The 6,726-nt window shown below is 43.5% G+C and overlaps 1 non-coding gene across 1 annotated transcript; it reads left to right on the forward strand.

Moving 5' to 3' along the window:
* Positions 1-3,940: 3,940 nt before the first annotated feature.
* trnal-cag (transfer RNA leucine (anticodon CAG)) lies at positions 3,941-4,023 on the forward strand. Its single transcript has one exon. It is a non-coding gene; the product is annotated as a tRNA-Leu (tRNA).
* Positions 4,024-6,726: the final 2,703 nt, after the last annotated feature.

Consider the following 6,726-nt stretch of genomic DNA (forward strand, 5'->3'; position numbering starts at 1 on the left):
GACATGGACCTTGTACAGTCGACACCTCAAGTTGCTGAAGAAATATCACCAACGATGTCTCCGCAAGATCCTACAAATCCTCTCGGAGGACAGATGCACCAACCTCAACAGCCTTATTCAGGCTAACATCCCCAGCTTTGAAGCACTGACCACACTCGATCAGCTCCGCTGGGCAGGCCACATAGTCCGCATGCCAGACACGAGACTCCCAAAGCAGGTACTCTACTCGGAACTCCTTCATGGCAAACGAGCCAAAGTGGGCAGCAGAAACTCTACAAGGACACACTCAAAGCCTCCCTGATAAAGTGCAACATCCCCACTGACACCCAGGAGTCCCTGACCCAAGACCACCCTAAGCGGAGAAAGTGCATCCGAGAGGGCGCTGAGCAGCTCGAGTCTCAACACCGAGTGCATGCAGAAATCAAGTGTAGACAGCAGAACCTGTCCCACCCATCCCTTCCCTCAACGACTATCTGTCCCACCTGTGATAGGGTCTGTGGCTCTAGTATTGAACTGTTCAGCCACCAAAGAACTCACTTTAGGAGTGGAAGCAAGTCTTCCTCGATTCCGAGGGACTGCCAATGTAGATTCCAAAATTCATGGAAACCCCCCAGTGTTTGGACTCACTGAAAAGGAAATTCGATTTAGAACTATTAAACATAAAGTTTGGGATTCTAAAAAGCATATGGAGGAAATCTACAATTCTTAACCAAGTTTGGGATTTTAAAAGGCATGTTTGGGCCTGTGGTGAAAAGCTGCAGTGTCAGAGAGGTGGGATTTAGAGTTTGGATATTGTAGCTAATCAGTTTGTCTGGGGGAGCTGTTTAACCGTAGTCAGGCTCCCAGAAAACATTAGCATTTAAACAATCGACCACGGAAGAAACATTATCCACCCCACCCACAGGACCCAAATATCACATACATATTCCAACACCTTTTCAACATGCATAGAAATATCTGGCTCAGCCCAGACTTCCCGAAGCCAAAGCAGTGCTATTACAATGGACGAGAGTTCATCAGTTCATAAAGAAGGAGTATCGCCATCCCAAAATCTATCAACACCAGATTAAAACATTTAATCAATTCTCAGTTAGCTAGTCCGCCAAAACTTATACAAAGTAGACCACTTAAAATCAATGGGCAGCAAAACTTAAACAAAAGAAACATTAGATTTGGCACGAAGATTAAGCAGCCTCTCAGAGTATAACTGGGGGCCTATCGTACCAAGAGCAACCTATTTTTCTGACCATTACTTTGGAACAACTAGATCAAGATTGAGAGCACACGGCGAGAAAACACAGGAAGAGACATCACGACATCGGAGAAAAGAACTTCAAAAAACCAATCAGTGGAACATCAATACCAACTGACTTGGTAACAGGCATCAACCGGACCACCGCGACCGACGGACCCAACCAGGAAAATCAACCACTAGAAAACCGGGGTCCACGCAAGTTTTCCACTCTACAATTTGTGCCTCGACTGTCCAGCTGGTAAAAATTACCGAAACAACTTAAAACCGATTGATGACAAAGGATACCGGCTTCGGGACAGTCAGAATACTTCGTCACAGACAAGGCACCGGAAGGCTGGAAGGTAGATCACACCGGTTGTGGGAGAGCTGGTTGGTGGTGACATTGAAGTGTCTGCAATGTGCGGGACCAGACTGCTTCCACACATCCACAATGAATGTCCCAACCTTTATTTGGGAAAAGTACAACTGAGAGTGAACAAGTTCCATTCCGGTCAGATCAATCTGAAGCTTTAACTGACTGACATCCTTATTTGGGATTGTAATGTCTGGAAGCATGTAATGCTTGTAGCTCCACACTGTGGATGTGGACGTATTGTGTACTGCAACTGTATCGTTAATCATGAAACAGAACAGGCTCTTTCCGGAGAGTTCCGAGAGAGCAGCCTGCATGTTAGGAAGCTGTGTGTGCTGTGCTCTGTGAAGATATCACAGGGATGTCTTGCAATATGTGCATCTATCAGTCTCTGTGGTGCAATGGATTAGTGCGTTCAGTTATTAACTGCAAGGTTGGTGGATCGTAGCCCATTCAGGGACAAAGTCTATAATTGTTTTTCCCTGAGGATTCTGTGCCGTGCCGTTCCAGGTTGTCATTGTGCGTTTTGGCTGCACGAATATATTCCGCAACCATTGCCAGCTGTGCTGTTATCAAGTAATACCAACTGTTACTTGCATTTTTGCGTGGTTGTTCATTGTCTCGTCGCCAATTGATACGCTCATAATAAAGAATGAAACTGAGTACTGTGAACAATGAGTAAGTGTGACATTAGCTCCTTTAATAAGACTCCAGAGTGCTTATATACCATGCTCCCAATGGATGCTGGAATCCCTTGGGACTCCAACAGGTCAGCCCTCTGGTGGTGGTGTGATACAGGTGGCCAAGGGTTAAATACATAACACAAGGTGTGTACGGAAATCAACCATCAAAAGCCCTGTCATTAAACACAGGGGTTTCCGGCAATTTTCTGATCGCAAAGCGCTTTCAGTCCTTGTCCTTAAAATTGCAGATGTAGAAATTGGGGAGTTTAATTACTTTGAAAGGAGAACATTGTTGTTTGGTGCAGTTCCGGTCAGAGAATTGTTTGTGAATGGAACTTTATGCAGAGAGAGGGATTGAGCATTTCAGCTTGTTGCTGAACACTTCTCTCTGGGCACTGAGTTAAGCAGCAGATTCCGTAGTGTAGCGGTTATCATGTTTACCTTACACGCGAAAGGTCTCTGTTGCGAGCCTGGGCGGAAACATTATTTGTGAAGCAAAAGCTTGTCTGCAATAAAATTGAACAAAAGCAGTCCAGGGTACATTGTCGCATGAGCAATGAACATTTTAAAACTAATCTACTCAAATACAGAGTGTGTAAAATCAGATCGGGGATAAAACTTCAACAAGGGTTAAAGTTTCACTAATTATTAAAGTTCAGTTGTTGAAATTTCGATTGTCCCTGTTTGCATTTCTTTCATTCTGTGAAACAACACTATCGGTTTATACCATCAGATCTTGCAGAGAAACATGGAAACATAGAAAATAGGTGCAGGAGTAGGCCATTCGGCCCTTCTAGCCTGCACTGCCATTCAATGAGTTCATGGCTGAACATTCAACTTCAGTACCCCATTCCTGCTTTCTCGCCATACCCCTTGATCCCCCTAGTAGTAAGGACCTCATCTAACTCCTTTTTGAATATATTTACTGAATTGGCCTCAACAACTTTCTGTGGTAGAGAATTCCACAGGTTCACCACTCTCTGGGTGAAGAAGTTCCTCCGCATCTCGGTCCTAAATGGCTTACCCCTTATCCTTAGACTGTGACCTCTGGTTCTGGACTTCCCCAACATTGGGAACATTCTTCCTGCATCTAACCTGTCTAACCCCGTCAGAATTTTAAATGTTTCTATGAGGTCCCCTCTCATTCTTCTGAACTCCAGTGAATACAAGCCCAGTTGATCCAGTCTTTCTTGATAGGTCAGTCCCGCCATCCCTGGAATCAGTCTGGTGAACCTTCGCTGCACTCCCTCAATAGCAAGAATGTCCTTCCTCAGGTTAGGAGACCAAAACTGTACACAATACTCCAGGTGTGGCCTCACCAATGCCCTGTACAACTGTAGCAACACCTCCCTGCCCCTGTACTCCAATCCCCTTGCTATGAAGGCCATTTGAAACCCACAAGTTGCATTTGAAACCCAAAAACAGCTCATTAATTATTCGCTCTTCCCCAGTTCCATAGCTCAGAGGGTTATTGTCCATCCCTGGGATGCAAGCTACCTCAGCCCCTGCCAAACCTCCCCGTGCACCGATCACAGGCTCAGGAAACCCCGGGGGAGAGGATATCCCGATCACTGGGCCTTCCAGCAACACTGAACAAGCGCCCGGTCTGAAACTTTCCTGAGTAATAACTTGTAACTGAAGCATCCAACAGTCAGGATGGCCGAGCGGTCTAAGGTGCTGCGTTCAGGTCGCAGTCTCCTCTGGAGGCGTGGGTTCAAATCCCAATCCTGACATTCAGTGTTTTTAATTGCAAACTCATTTGTTTTGACACCACTCTGAAGTGCTTTGGGACATCCATCTCACAGAATAAAATTACTCCACTTCAATTACAAGCGGTGATATCAAAGTTACTTCCCAAACCGGGAAACGATCCCGGGTGGCTGTCGCGAAAGGAATGGTTTTGTGAAGCATTGAAAGGTGCCCTGTAAATATCTTGCACTGCTAATTTAAACTCATGGTTATAATTTGTTTAAGTGCAAAAGAAGGCAGGCTCGAAGGGTCAAATGGCCGACTCCTGCTCCTGGTTCTTGTGTTCTTGTGCAGAGCACAGAAAAGATGATTAAATTATCAGCTCTCCTTCAGTTCGCATTTCTTTCATTGTGCAAAAGAAGAAAATGGGTTCATTAATGATGTTTTCCTGTGAAAGCAATATAAATTTTAAGGAACTGTAATCGACTAACATGGGGCTCAAACCCACGACCCTGAGTTTAAAAGTCTCATGCTTTACCGACTGAGCTAGCCGGGCTTCTCAACATCTACCCTGTCAATCCCCTTCAGAATATTGTCCGTTTCAACGAGATCAACTCCGATTCTTCGAAACCCCAGAGAGAATTGGCATATTCTACACAATCTCTCATCATAGGACAGCCCTCTCATCCCAGGAATCAATCTGTTGAACCTCTGTTGCACCACCTACAAGGCAAGTGTGTCCTTCCTCAGATAAGTACTATGGCGAATATCCTGTTTTTCTGCTGATTCTACTTCCTCCTCCTTTGATAGTCCTTCTCTGTACATTCTGTATTCTGCTTGGTTCTCTACTGAAATATGAGCCTGAAGTTTATCACAAGCTTCCGTTTTTGTGTTTTAGTTGATCTTCATTCATTCACCGAGCTGTAGCTAGCTATCATGCTATTTCTGCACCCTGCATGAGAACGTGTCTAGTCGTTACCCGATCTATCTCCTTTTTGAAAGTCTCCCAATGTGCATTTACTGTTTTACCGAGAAATCTTTGGTTTCAATCTACCTGGGCCGGATCCCTTTCAACTCATAAAATTAGTCCTCCTACAGTTGGGTATTTTCACACATGATTATACCTTCTCCTTTTCCATAACTACTCTAAACCTAATGATATTGTGATCACTGTTTCCTCAATGCTCCTCCACAGAAACATGCTCTACTTAATCCATTTCCGAGATCCAGAACTGCTTTCTTCCCCATCGTGCTGGAAACATACTGATGGAGAAAGTTCTAATACAGATTTCAGGAAATCCTGCCCTGCATTTTCCCTTTGCATGGTTATTTTCCCAGTTTACGTTGGAGTCCCACATTATCACGACAGGTCTTGAATCTTTCTGCATTTTATCTAAATTTACACCTCTTTATCCTTCCCACTATTAGGTGGCCGATAACATAATCGCTCATGTAACTTTCTGCAGGCACATTCACTTAAAAAAGAATGTCGGATGGGAATAGGGCCACAAATCGATGGACAAGATTAAATCACATGGAGCGAAGGAAAAATTACATAAAATATGAAATAATTACTTTGCCTCTGTATTTACCAGGGACACAGGGCAGGTGGACATGATGGTGGAATAATTTATGGGAAATTATATAACTGCAATAAATAAAGAGGAGAAATATTAAATGAACGAACCAAATGAAAGGAGGATTCAACCCCTGGTCTGGATGGATTACATCCATACACTTCAAAATAATTCAGCGAAGAAATAGCAGGAGCACTATTACAAATATTTAATGATTAGTTTGAAAAATGTGTAGTGTCAGATGAATGGCGGATAGCTAACGTAATACTTATATTTGAGATGAGAGAAAGAACATGTCCGGGGAACTATAGACCAGTCAGTGGAACTTCGGTGCTAGGAAAATAATAGAATCTCTGCTAAAGTAGAGAATAGAAGAATATCTATAAACCAAAAATATAATTATGTATAATCAGCGTGGATTCAAAAGCAAAAGTCTTGCTTGACCAACTTCTTTGATTTCATTGAAGAAGTAACAGGGAGAGTAGACCAGGGCAATGTGGACGATATAATATATTTAATCTCCAAAAAGTCTTTGATGAGGTACCACATATGAGAATAATGAATAAGGTCAGAGCTTGCGGTGTTTGTGGACAAGTCGTGGATACATCCATAAAAAGAAAATGGAGCACCAAGGGTTAATTCAAGACGGATAGTATTGAAAAGAAGTGAAGTTCTGCTGAACTGGTATCAAACCTTCGCTGGACCACACTTGCAGTACACTGTACAATTCTCATCGCCGTGTTATAAGAACATAAGAACATAAGAATTAGGAACAGGAATAGGCCATCTAGCCCCTCGAGCCTGCTCCGCCATTCAATAAGATCATGGCTGATCTGGTCCTGGACTCAGCTCCACTTACCCGCCCTCTCCCCGTAACCCTTAATTCCCTTATTGGTTAAAAATCTATCTATCTTTGACTTGCAAACATTCAATGAGCTAGCCTCAACTGCTTCATTGGGCAGAGAATTCCACAGATTCACAACTCTCTGGGAGAAGAAATTCTTTCTCAACTCGGTTTTAAATTGGCTCCTCCGTATTTTGAGGCTGTGCCCCCTAGTTCTAGTCTCCCCTACCAGTGGAAACAACCTCTCAACCTCTATCTTGTCTATCCATGTCATGATTTTAAATTTTTCTATAAGATCACCCCTCATCCTTCTGAACTCCAATGAG

The sequence above is a fragment of the Pristiophorus japonicus genome, unplaced genomic scaffold (genome assembly GCF_044704955.1).
Source record: "Pristiophorus japonicus isolate sPriJap1 unplaced genomic scaffold, sPriJap1.hap1 HAP1_SCAFFOLD_113, whole genome shotgun sequence".
NCBI classification, from domain to species: domain Eukaryota; kingdom Metazoa; phylum Chordata; class Chondrichthyes; family Pristiophoridae; genus Pristiophorus; species Pristiophorus japonicus.